This window comes from Cupressus sempervirens, chromosome 1 (assembly GCF_028749045.1).
Source record: "Cupressus sempervirens isolate cs-2001-9-10 chromosome 1, ASM2874904v1, whole genome shotgun sequence".
NCBI lineage: Eukaryota > Viridiplantae > Streptophyta > Pinopsida > Cupressales > Cupressaceae > Cupressus > Cupressus sempervirens.
In genome coordinates, this window is record NC_143118.1 from 511,615,833 (window position 1) to 511,628,811 (window position 12,979).

Here is a 12,979-nt window from a genome sequence, read left to right on the forward strand (position 1 = left end):
TTTCTCTTCTTCTTCCTTCCTTTTCTCTTCCTCTTCCTTTTTCTTTTGTTCCAACTTTTTTCTCTTTTTGTCTTTCTCCATTTTCTTGTGTTCTTCCTCCTTTTTCCTTTTGTCCTCTTCTTCCAGTTTCTTCCTTTCATCTTCTTCTCTCTTCTTCTTTAGCTCATCCTCTTCAAGTTTCTTCTTCTTCTCTACTTCTAATCTTACTTCCTCTTCTTGCTTTCTATTTTCTTCTTCCTTCTCTTTGATATGTTCTTCTTCATCTTCGTTCTAATCATTTTTAGAGCTTGTATAGTCAACCAAATTGTAAATAATAGCTTCTCCATAGTCTCTGAAAGGATCCTCTTTTTCAACAACTGTTATCTTTTTACTATCTACTTGCATGGTATCCGTACCAATAATTATTTGCAGAGTTGACTCTGTCATCAAGGTATCTCTTTCTTTCTCTACCTCTGATGTTGATGTTGTTATGGTCTCTGACTTCTCTACTTTTGCTGACTCTGTTAGTGCTTCCTTTTCTTTTGTCACAGGGATTGTTCCCCCTAAAACTTTGCTTGGTTGTGGGATGCTATATGTAGAGGTCATGAATTTTACTATTGCTATTCAATCTCTTTATTTACCTCTTCATAATTGTCACCCATCAACAAAATTGATCTCCTTTTACTTCTTAACAAAGGTTCAATACCCTTCATTATTTTCTCTATGTCATTGTCGCTATTTACACCACAAAAATTTTTAATCTAATTTTGTCTTATTCCTCTGTCCTCATCTGCTACTCTCCTCTTTCTATTAACTAGTCTATTATACAAGTATTGTGGAATATATCTTTGTATATCTTCAAAACTTTTGTTCGCCAGGATCATGTGCCTAACTACAACATTATCTAGTTGCAATCTATCCATATTACTACACAAATTGTAGTACTTATTCATCTGTACAAAATTGCTACTATTAATGATTTGTACATTCAAATTTTCAACTTTAGGTTTCCATGGTTTCTTACCCAAAGTCTTCTTTGCTTCTATTTCAAACTTTTCAATAGGCTTATCCTTTGTATCCTCTAACTCCTCTTCATCTGATTCAACTACCTATAGATTTTTTTTAATCTTGCCAGGTCCACTGGACATCTACTTAGTCCTCTTCTTTGTTGGTAAAATCAATTGGTTCTTGCTTCACTTCAGTCAATATAGTTGATCTTCTAGTTCTAGGAGGGGTTACAGTTTGTATTCCTATTATGCTTACCTCCTCTTCACTTTTATCCTTATGAACCGATTGTACAATAGTGGGTTGTACCTATGATATTGCAGCATAAGGTGCATTAACTAATGGATCTGCTAATGTGACTCCTTTAACTATTAGTGGTTTAGTTATCAGAACTTATGTTTGATCACTAGCCTTCATTTCCAAGGCTATATCCATTTCTTCTTTGTATTCTTCTCTTGTCATTCTAGATTCTTTTAATATTGCATCAATTTTCTTATCAATCTTCTTCTTTATATCCTTACCATGAAGTTCTCTATGAACTTCCTTGACTTTTTCTTCATAAGTCCCCCATCTAGGACGTTCCATATCTCTATCTGATTCCATAATTTTCACATAACCTTCAATTAATTCTTCACTCATTTCATAATCCATAGGGCCAATGAATGTCATTCTTGGTTCCACTGCTTCCATACATGTGACATTAGTTTCTACCATAAAGAAAATTTTATTTTTGTATTTCTCAACCACGGTAGGTGGAATTATGAATCTCTATTTCATCACAGACTGAAAGCTTTTCATCATTTTAGTTATGTCCTCTATAATTTTCTCTTCGGATTGTTTCCCATAGTAATGAGTTATCATGCTCATTGTACATTTTTCACTATCCCATTCTTGTCTGGCATAGCAAGAAAGTTTCTCACTACTTGAAAGAATAGGTGTGTCAATAAAGATTCAAATCTAAACATTGCATTCTTAGATTTCTTCAACCTTTCAATGTTGTCCAGTAATTGTCATTTCACAATTTTACACATATTTACCTTTTCCTTCTTGACTGCCATCAGATAGGCTGCATGGATGAATCCTGTGGGCACAGAGTTTTCTTTGAACTATAGTTCATTTTATATCCAATGATTTTACTAATTATCCTTACATCAATTTTAGTTATCAAATCAATCCTCGTGTTCCTACCATCAGATTTAGTCTTCACATTGGTCTCCACTAGCTTCTTCACATTCTTCTCATTAGCTAGATTACATGATTCATTGCTCAATCTAGTAAGTTTGTGAATCATGTTGTTGTCTATCATTACCAGGATATCTCCTACCCAAACACTCCCTCATGAATTATGCTCTAGATTATTCTACTCCATTCATGATTATCGAAGTTCATATAGAACACATGCTTAACAATATTTAAACCACTCAAATTCTCAAACCCTTTTTTAAGAGATAGGTCACTATTGCATACTAGCTCTAAATCCTTGTGGATGTCACTATCTCTAATACTCTCAAACTTGTAATGAATGTAAACTCTAATGTCTTCTACATGCAACACATTTTGCGAAACTTGTGAAAATGCTTCTAAGGGATCATCTTCCAATGACACATAGGGGTGCTTCTTAAACTTATATCTACGATGCCCACTCACATAACAAACTATGAGATTTGTCATTGTATTCATTAAAGCTTTGAGATACAACTCCGCTTATGGTAAATACCTAATTTTAATGTAACTAGGGCTTCTTCTTGCTTTCACACAAAAACTCTTTCAATTTTGCCTCAAATTTGCTCCAAAGCATTTCCTTAACTCTTACACACTTGAATGGTACTCCATCAATCAATTTTGATCCTTAAATTGATTCCAAATGATTTCTACATTAATTGCACAAGTATGCAATCACCAAAAAGCTTTTTCTAATTAGTAGGCAACTTGATTTATTTTGCGCACTCACGTACAATCTCCAAATCATCTACGCTCTTAAGCTTGACTTCACAACATCATGTTGTACCTCATGCTAACTAGACAAACCTTAACTCACTCTTTGTCATCACCTTTACCTTTCAGATGCTCAATCTCTTATCTAAAGTACTTAATTCAAGTAAAATGAATCAAATACAGTTGTTGACTTCAATCTTCCTTCAAGTGCTTCAAATGATTGTTCTTCCAACACCACATATGAGCTAGGTGGATCTTTAGCTTTGACCAATACCTCTTTGAATTCTTATATATGTTCCTTTAAGCTTCTTTTGTGACTGCCATTGTTGCTTTATGTTCTTCTATCATTCTTGTTCATATTTCTTCTGTAGTTTTGATTCCTATCAATGTTCCTCATATCCATTCTATAGAATATCATTATATGCCCAAAGTTGTTACACAATTAGCATACTGGTGCATTTTTTTCAAATCTGGGTCTAAGCTAGTTTATAGGTGCTCTGCAATTTCTAGCTATGTGTTCAAAGTTGTTACAGTTGTAACACACAATGTTGTTCCTTGCTCCATTATTTCCTTCTTCAAATCTTCTTCCTGCAATGTTAGTAGCTCCAGACATTGTGCTATTGCTATTACTATTATCAAACTTAGGCTTCTTACAATTAATTGTTCTATAACCAAAACCATGAGAATTATAATAATACAAATTAGTAACATGTTTAAATGGATTAGTTTTGCATTCCCTTTTCATATGACCAACTTTATTACATGCTTAACATCTACCTTTGAATTCATGTCTCACTTCTTTAGGTGACTTAGTTTGCTTAGATTGCTTTGGCTCATCAGTTTGTTTGGGTTGATCAATTAGTTCAATCTCCTTGGGTGCATTATTAGATTGATTTGACTAAACCTTGTTCAGATCTTCTTTTTCTTGCATAGGCTGATGAATTTCATGACTAGGTTCCTTTCTAGCTTCAAATTTCTTAGTTGATTTTTCTCCAATAAAGTATCCAAGACCAGTCTTATCATAATAAGGTATCTAAAAATAGACTTGTTCATAAATATTATGACTACTACAACTTGGTGGATTCAAGTTCAGATGTTACTTTTGTAAGGTTGGATCTTAGATTTGCATTCTCAAATTTTGGATCTAACACAATTTTACTGTCTTCTTTTTTTCAAGCTAAATTTCAAATTAGTAATCTTTAGTTCATGCTTCAGGATCTCATTTTCTTTTTCTTGAAATCTTGAAACTTCATCACTATCATTCATTTGATCTTTAGGTTCTTTCTTGGACTTGAGATGATCAATCTTGTCTCTTAGTCTTAGCTTCCTAATGTAGTCTTTTGCATCTTCATATCTTTCTTTCAAGTGATCTCTTTCTTTGGTGAGAATATCAATCTATTCAAGAGCTTCTTCTAGGTTCTTTTGCAATTGCTCCATATCCTTAGGGATCTTACTCAAGTTGTTAAACCTCTTTTGAGTAATTGTACTCTACTACCAATTGTTACAAATGGGAAATACTGAGGGGGGAGGGGGGTGGGGTGAATTAGTATTTTGCAAATTGGATATCTAGGGAAACCTTGGCCAAGGGAAAACCCCGGTGGGGATGGTACCCACAAAATGATCCACTAATCAAAAGTATCCAGTTAAAGATATTGACCCTATTAGGAGTCTATTACATCTGTATAGTATCTCAATCCTTGTTAGAGGAATTAGGCCTTATTAGAACCCTCAACCATGTTAGGAGTTTTTATATACAAATACAAAATGTATGTAAGATGAACCCACTATCAAAAATGCAATATACAATGTGGTTCCCTAATACAAAGAGTTAGATATAAAAACCTCTTTGACACTGTTGCTGATGTCCTCAATATATGATATTTCCTTCGGTGCTCAAAAAAATAATTAGTTCACATTCCTCTGATTGTACATTAGAATTCACATATTACATATCACATGCATTCCACACTTAAACTTCACATTCTAATCTTTCCTTTATACATTTACAATTACAATATTATTGTCCAATCGACCTTCATTCTTTTACACACTTTACCAAATGTATTGTTATAGCTTATCGACTTAGAGTCAACATCTAGGATGTCATCCCTAATTAGCCAAGTAATTATTTCATAAAAATAATAATTCGTTAACCCAAAATACCCATTTCTCTATTATGCTTTATTATGTTTGTATATTGTCGTAATTGGTAATTTGCTCATTACTTTGTTTGTACTGTTTGTACTGACCTATTCTCTAGGATACATCATCATTATACTATGTACTCTCATTCCTCAAGTTTGCATGTGCCAATATGGCTTCTATGAGGCTCACCAACCAAAACTCTATCTATTCTACCAAATAATCTATATGATACTTAGATAATTTTCTAAGTATGAATGTCATAACTTAATCTTCAAAGTATGCCTTCTTCATGCTGAGGATATGTTGCCATATGAAAACATCCAATGTCTACTTGAGCCAAATTTCCAATAGGCAGGCTTCAAAAGTTTGGCACTATATTTAGCTTCTTATGTGTATTATGTGTTAAGGATATGGAGGACACCAATCATCTATTACTTAACTATTGTTTCTCCTAGGAGTGTTGGAAGTGGGCAATCTGTAAACTTGGATGGGAAGGGCCTCTTCCATCTTTATTGAATAAGCAATTCAAAGGTTGGTCCAACCTAAATAAAGATTCATTCTTTTCAAAATATTGGAGAATAGACTCGTCTACAATAGTGCAAAGCTTATGGTGGGAAAGAAATAAAATAATATTTAGAAAAGAATGTTTAGTGGCTACCAAGGTTTGTGAGTAGATTAAAAATTCAATATTAGAATCCATCAATGCATATTGCATGAGATCTAAGTCCTTGTCCCATGTGTTATCCTTGACTAACACAATTAGAATAGAAAATAGCACCCCATCCTCTTATGTAATGTTCTAGAATAATCTATAAGCCATTTTGACAAGTATATATAGAGTGTTTAGGCTTACAGTTAAAAAAGTTTTAAGAAGTTTTTGGGGAAGAATATTAGAGAGTAGAACTAAAAGTGCGAATTTGCAATTGGATCTTTGAATTTGAATGTATTTGTAACTGGTCATAACCCATAAGGCCTTATAGCTGGGCATGTATGTTGAACATTTGAAGAATCAATAAAAGTATGTCTCCTCCTTTGGTTGTTGTCCCCTGTGTTTTCTTCCATTGTGTTAACTCTTGCAGGATGGTTTGGATAGTTGGGTGAGCCTTTGGCCCTAATTATTCGCCCATTGCCTGCGTTAGTTGGTATCAGAGCTTAAGGTTTGTCCTTATGGAGATTGGATCATGTATAACCCTGATTTGGATTTGGTTGTAGGGTGGCAGATCTACAGATTTGACCTATAACTTGCAGAGGGTTACGATCTTGTGGAAACTTGATTTGTAAAGATGGTTTGTGTTAGAAGAAATGTTGATGATGCTATATTGGATTAGTTGAGACAAATTCTAGCCAGATTCGATGTTGTGGAGACAACCTAGAGGAGAGGAGCACATCTTGATGATATAAGTGATGATGAAGCAGCAACACCAAACCATAATCCAGAACCTGAAGAAGATCAAGATGAGGAAAGATTGTTGTGAGTGTTGTCTATGAAAAATTCAAAGCCTATTGTAGAAGTTGTTCCTTATGATGGAAAATTGGATACCAATGTTGTGTTGGATTGGATCTCTGATATGGAGAAGTTCTTTGAGTATGAAAACACTTCTGATAATAGAAAGGTGAAGATTGCAATCACTAGGTTGAAAGGTCATGCATCACTATGGTGGGAGCACTTGCAAACTGATAGACAAAGGAGAGGAAAGGAGAAGATCAAAACTTGGCCAAAGATGGTGAACAAGGTAAAGAACAAATTCATCCCTGTTGATTACCAAGTTAGCCTATTGAGAAAGATGCAAAATTTGAAATAAAAATACATGATTGTGAAAGAATATATCGAGGAATTCTATAGATAGAACATCAGATCTGGACATGTGGATGATGATGTGGAGAAAATTGCAAGGTGCATTAATGGTTTGAGATCTGGAATTTAAGATGAAATAAGTTTTGTGAAGTTGGAAAGTGTAGAAGAAGCATATCAATATGCCTTGAAAGCTAAGGAGATCTTGACAAAGAAGCATGAACAAAGACAAAGAGGTAGAGGTAATAGATTCCATAGAGGCAAAGGTAGATCTTATGGAGAAAGTGGCAGATCTGATAGTTCTATGCAGGATAAAGGAAAATATGAATGGAAGAACAATGACAAAGGCAAGACTGAATGGAAAAGTGGTAATTCTTATCGAGGAAGCACTAATTCTTATCGAGGAAGAGGTAATTCCTATTCTAGAGGTGGATTTCATGGTAATTGTTTCAGATGTGGTAAAGAGGGACATAGATCTTTTGAATGTAGATCCTCTGAAAGTAGGCAAGGTAACAGAAAATGTTGTGATTTAAGAAGATGATGAGGGTTCACTTAGTGGACCTGAGGCTGGAGAAAATTTGATGGTGAGAAGAACCTTATGTAATAAGGGAAGTGATGAGGAACCTATTTTAAGGAGAAGTCTTTTCAAGACAAGATGTAAGATGGCTGGAAAATACTGCAAAGTGATCATTGATAGTGGAAGCTCTACAAATCTGGCATCAGAAGAGCTAGTTACCAAGTTACAGTTGCAAAGGCTGAAACATCCCAAACCTTATCATGTTTCATGGATCAAAGATGAACATAAGATATTGGTAAGTGAGCAATGCCTTGTGAAGTTCAAAATTGGACATTACTTTGATGAAGTTTTGTGTGATATTATGCCCATGGATGGTTGTCATATTTTGTTGGGTAGACCTTGGCAATATGATAGATATGTTGTACACATTGGAAGATTGAATCAATATACTCTTTGGGTAAATGGGAAGAAACAAACATTGATGCCTTTGATTGAAAGTCCAGATGAGGTTAATTGTACTAGTATAAAAATTTGCATGGTTAATGGGAAACAATTTGAAAAGGAAATGAAAAGGAATCAAGTTGTTTTTGCCATAGTTCCTAGAGGACCGAGTGTTGGTAGTAATGGCCGAGTAGCAAAAAATATGATAGATATGTTGTACATGATGGAAGATTGAATCAATATACTCTTTGGGTAAATGGGAAGAAACAAACATTGATGCCTTTGGTTGAAAGTCTTGATGAGGTTAATTATACTGGTATAAAAATTTGCATGGTTAATGGGAAACAATTTTAAAAGGAAATGAAAAGGAATCAAGTTGTTTTTGCCATAGTTCCTAGAGAATCGAGTGTTGGTAGTAATGGCCAAGTAGCAGAAGCTAGTGATAGCCGAGTACTAGTAGAAATTACAGAATTGTTGAATGAGTATAAAGACATTATTGCTGATGATATTCTTGATGGTTTACCTCCAATAAGAAGCATAAGTCATTGTATGGATATGATTCCTAGAGCTGGTTTGCCAAACAAAGGACCATATAGATTGACACCTACAAAGAATGAAGAACTTAACAAACAAGTGCATGAGTTGTTGCAGAAAGATTTGATCAGAGAAAGCTTGAGTTCATGTGTTGTACCTACTATATTAGCACCTAAAAAGAATGAAGAACGGAGAATGTGTAGTGATTCCAGAGCAATTAACAAGATAATAGCAAAATATAGGTTTCCTATGCCGAGGATGGATGACATAATGGATTGTTTGAGTGGAGCAAAGTATTTTACCAAGATTGATTTGAAGAGTGGTTATCGTCAAATCAGAATCAGAGAAGGTGATGAATGGAAGACTGCTTTCAAGACAAAAGATGGTTTGTATGAATGGCTGGTTATGCCTTTTGGTTTGACTAATGCACCTAGTACTTCCATGAGGTTGATGAATGAAGTTCTGAAAAGATTTTTGGGTAAGTTTGTGATTATTTTTTTGGATGATATTTTGATATTCAGTAACACTAAGGAAGAACATTTTGAGCATATCAGATAAGTATTGCAGCGGTTGAAAGAGGAAAAGTTGTTGATTAGTCTAAAAAAATGTTCTTTTATGAAAGAGGAGATTGTGTATTTGGGATTTGTGATTTCAGCTAATGGATTGAAGACGAAACCTAAGAAGGTTGAAGCAATTTTGGAATGGCCTACACCTGAGAATGTGGATGAGGTAAGATCATTTCATGGTTTGGCTAGTTTTTACAGAAAGTTTATAAAGAATTTTAGTGCTATTTGTAATGCTATGACTGAGACAATGAGGGGAAATAAAAAGGAATCAAGTAGACACATAGATCTGATAAGAGTTTTGAGACTTTGAAACAAAAGGTTGTTGAATTACCTATATTGGCTTTGCCTGATTTCAACAAAGTATTTCAAGTTGAATGTGATGCAAGTGGTAATGTAATAGGAGCTGTATTAAGTTAAGAGGGTAAACCTATTGCTTTCTTTAGTGAAAAGTTGAATGATGCTAAAAGGAAGTATTTTGTGTATGATCAAGGATTTTATGCTATTGTCCAAGCATTAAAGAAGTGGAGACATTATTTGATTCCTAAAGAGCTTGTACTGTATACTAATCATAAAGCTTTACAATACTTGGGAAGTCAACATAAACTAAATCAGAGACATATGAAGTGGGTTGAGTACTTGCAGAGTTTCACATTTGTTATTAAGCACAAGAGTGGAGTTACTAACATAGTTGCTAATGCATTGAGTAGGAGACGTTCCTTGTTGACAGAACTAAAGGTTGAAGTTCTTGGTTTTGATGAAATGAAAGAATTGTATGATGTTGATCCTAATTTTTTTGAGGTGTGGAGAGAGTGCAAAGCACCAAATCTAACAGATCACATAAGTAAGTATGATGAATGTTTCATTCAAGAAGGTATGTTGTTCAAAGGCATTTAGTTGTGTATTCTTAGAATTTTTATGAGGTTGAATTTGATTAAGGAAAAGCATAGTGGTGGATTAGCTAGACATTTTGGAATTGATAAGACATTGAGTTTGTTGAAAGAGAAGTATTATTGGCCACAAATATATAAGGATGTTCAAAAATTTGTAAAGAGTTGTGGAGTTTGTCAAGTTGCAAAAGGGGTGAGTCAAAATACGAGTTTGTATACACCTATTACTATTCCTGAGAAACCTTGGACTGACGTAAGTATGGATTTTGTTCTTGGATTGCCTAAGATAGTGAAGGGGTATGATTCTATATTTGTTGTAGTGGAAAATTTTTCTAAGATGGCTCATTTCATACCATGTAAGAAGACATCAGATGCTCAGCATGTTGCTGAACTTTTCTTTAAAGAGATTGTGAGATTACATGGATTACCAAGTTTAGATCTACATTACATCCACAGACAGATGGACAGATAGAGGTTGTGAACAGAAGCTTGGGTAATTTGCTAAGATGTTTAGTTGGGAATAAGCCAAGCAATTGGGAGATGGTATTGGCACAAGCTGAATTTGCATATAATAATTTTGTGAATAGGAGTATAGGGAAGACACCTTTTGAGATTATTACTGGAATGCATCCTAGAGGTATATCAGATTTGAGAGATGTTGCCAGTGAAGAAAAGAGAAGCGCTATAGGATAAGAATTTGTTGATTTTATGGAGTCTTTGCCTAAGGAAGTGAAGTTGAGGTTGGAACAAAGTAATCAAAAGTACAAGTAGAATGCTAATCAGTCTAGAAGACACCACGATTTTCAAGTTAGTGATGAGGTGATGGTTTATTTGAAGAAAGGAAGATTCCCAATTGGAACATACACTAAGTTGAAGAGGAAAGAATTTGGAACTTGTAAGATCTTGAAGAAGTTTCACAGTGGCAATGCTTATGAAGTTGAGTTACTTGATGACATGGATATATCTCCTATATTCAATATTGTTGATTTGCATAAGTATCGTGAGTCAGAGGATGAAGTTGTTGTATTAGAAGATTATCCTAAGAAGCAAATTGAAGAAGTTGAATAGATATTGGATTAGAGAGTTGGCAAGAGCACAAGAGGAAAAGATTACTATGAATATTTGGTGAAGTGGAAGAACATGCCTATTGAAGATACTTCATGGATTTCTCAATCTGAGTTGGATTCAACTCAGATTGTGATCTCTCAATAATTCAAGAGAATCATTTCTTTCAACCTCGGTTGTCTGATGTAGGAGCATCCTGGGTTGCGTTGTTATCCTACTTTTTTTTTTTTCATTATGTACAGGAACTGAGTTACTGTAGCACTCAGTTGGAACTGAGTTACTATAGAAATTCCTTCATGTGCCGAGTTGCCCAGTGTATGCTAAGTGACTCTTCATGTGCCAAGTTACCTAGTGTATGCCAAGTGAACCTTCATGTGCCAGGTGTCAGCATTTGGACCTGATTTTTGTGAGCTGACTTGCGGGATTTATTTCAATTGCGACATTTATGTTAAGATATTTTCTCGGGATGAGTTCAGACCATTGTTGGGTTAGCCTTCCTCTTATGTAATGTTCTAGAATAAGTTGTAAGCCATTTTGGAAAGTATATATAGAGTGTTTAGGCTTAGAGTTAAAAAAGTTTTAAGAAGTTTTTGGGGAAGAAGATTAGAGAGCAAAACTGAAAGTGTGAATTTGTAGTTGGATCTTTGAATGTGAATGTATTTGTAATTGGCCGTAACCTAGAAGGCCTTAGAATCAATAAATGTATTTGTCCTCCTTTGGTTGTTGTCCCTTGTGTTTGTTTCCGTTGTGTTAACTCTTGTAGGGTGGTTTGGATAGCTGTGTGAGCCTTTGGCCCTAGTTATTCATCTATTGCCTGCGTCAATACAAAAATAAACTACATCCATAAAATATTATTATTTATTCATATTAATAATATATTTTTAGCATATTGACATAATGTTCCAATATGACTTCTATAAAGCTCACCAACCAAAACTCTATATGTTCTGCCAGATAATCTATATGATACTTATATAATTTTCTAAGTATGGATGTCATAACTTAATCTTCAAAATCTACCTTCTTCATGTTGAGGATATGTTGCCATATGACAACATCCAATGTCTACCTGAGCCAAATTTCCAATAGGCAGGCTTCAAAAGTTTGGCACTATATATAGCTTTTTATGTGTATTATGTGGTAAGGATATGGAGGACACTAATCATTTATTACTTAACCATTGTTTCTCCCAGGAGTGTTGGAAGTGGGCTATCTATAAACTTGGATGGGAAGGGCCTCTTCCATCTTTATTGAATAAGCTACTCAAAGGTTGATCTAACCTAAATAAAGATTCATTCTTTTCAAAATATTGGAGAATAGACTTGTCTATAGTAGTGCAGAGCTTATGGTGGGAAAGAAATAAAATAATATTTAGAAAAGAATGTTCAGTGGCTACCAAGGTTTGTGAGTAGATTAAAAATTCAATATTAGAATCCATCAATGCGTATTGCATGAGATCTAAATCATTGTCCCATGTGTTATCCTCAACTGACACAATTAGAATGAAAAATAGCACCCCATCTAGCATATATATCTTAAAGACTAATGATATTTTGCTAATGTGCACTAATGTAATATGGAATACATGACGTTCCTTAGAAACCCAAATGAGTAAAATGTAATTAAGGTGGTAGGTGTAAGTAAAATTTTTCATAAGATCATTTCGGGCATGGAAGTGAAAAGAAACAAAGTGTGAATGGGTTTCATACCTAGAGTACACTAAAGAATCCCTATGCCATTAGGAGAGCTCCACTTTGTTAAGTTTCTTGAGACAAAATAATGACTTTTAGATCTCGATGTCGAGCCACAATATCGAAAGAAGTAAAAAACATTCCAAGCCCAATTAAAGAATCTACATGCCCATTTCTTCTACTAGCCTACCCATACCACCCTATTGGGAGCCAATATTTTATTATACTAGTGACATCCAAAGTACAAAACCCCCTGTCTAACTTTGTTTCCAAGTTTGTCAACCAATTGGCTAATATATATGACTCCCTATAGCAATGTGTAGTTTTAAAATTAACATGTCTTGGAAGCAACTTCCAAACTTCCCTTAGATTGTACTGTAACTCCCAATTTACAATCTTTTCTACATCAAGGCAATAATAAT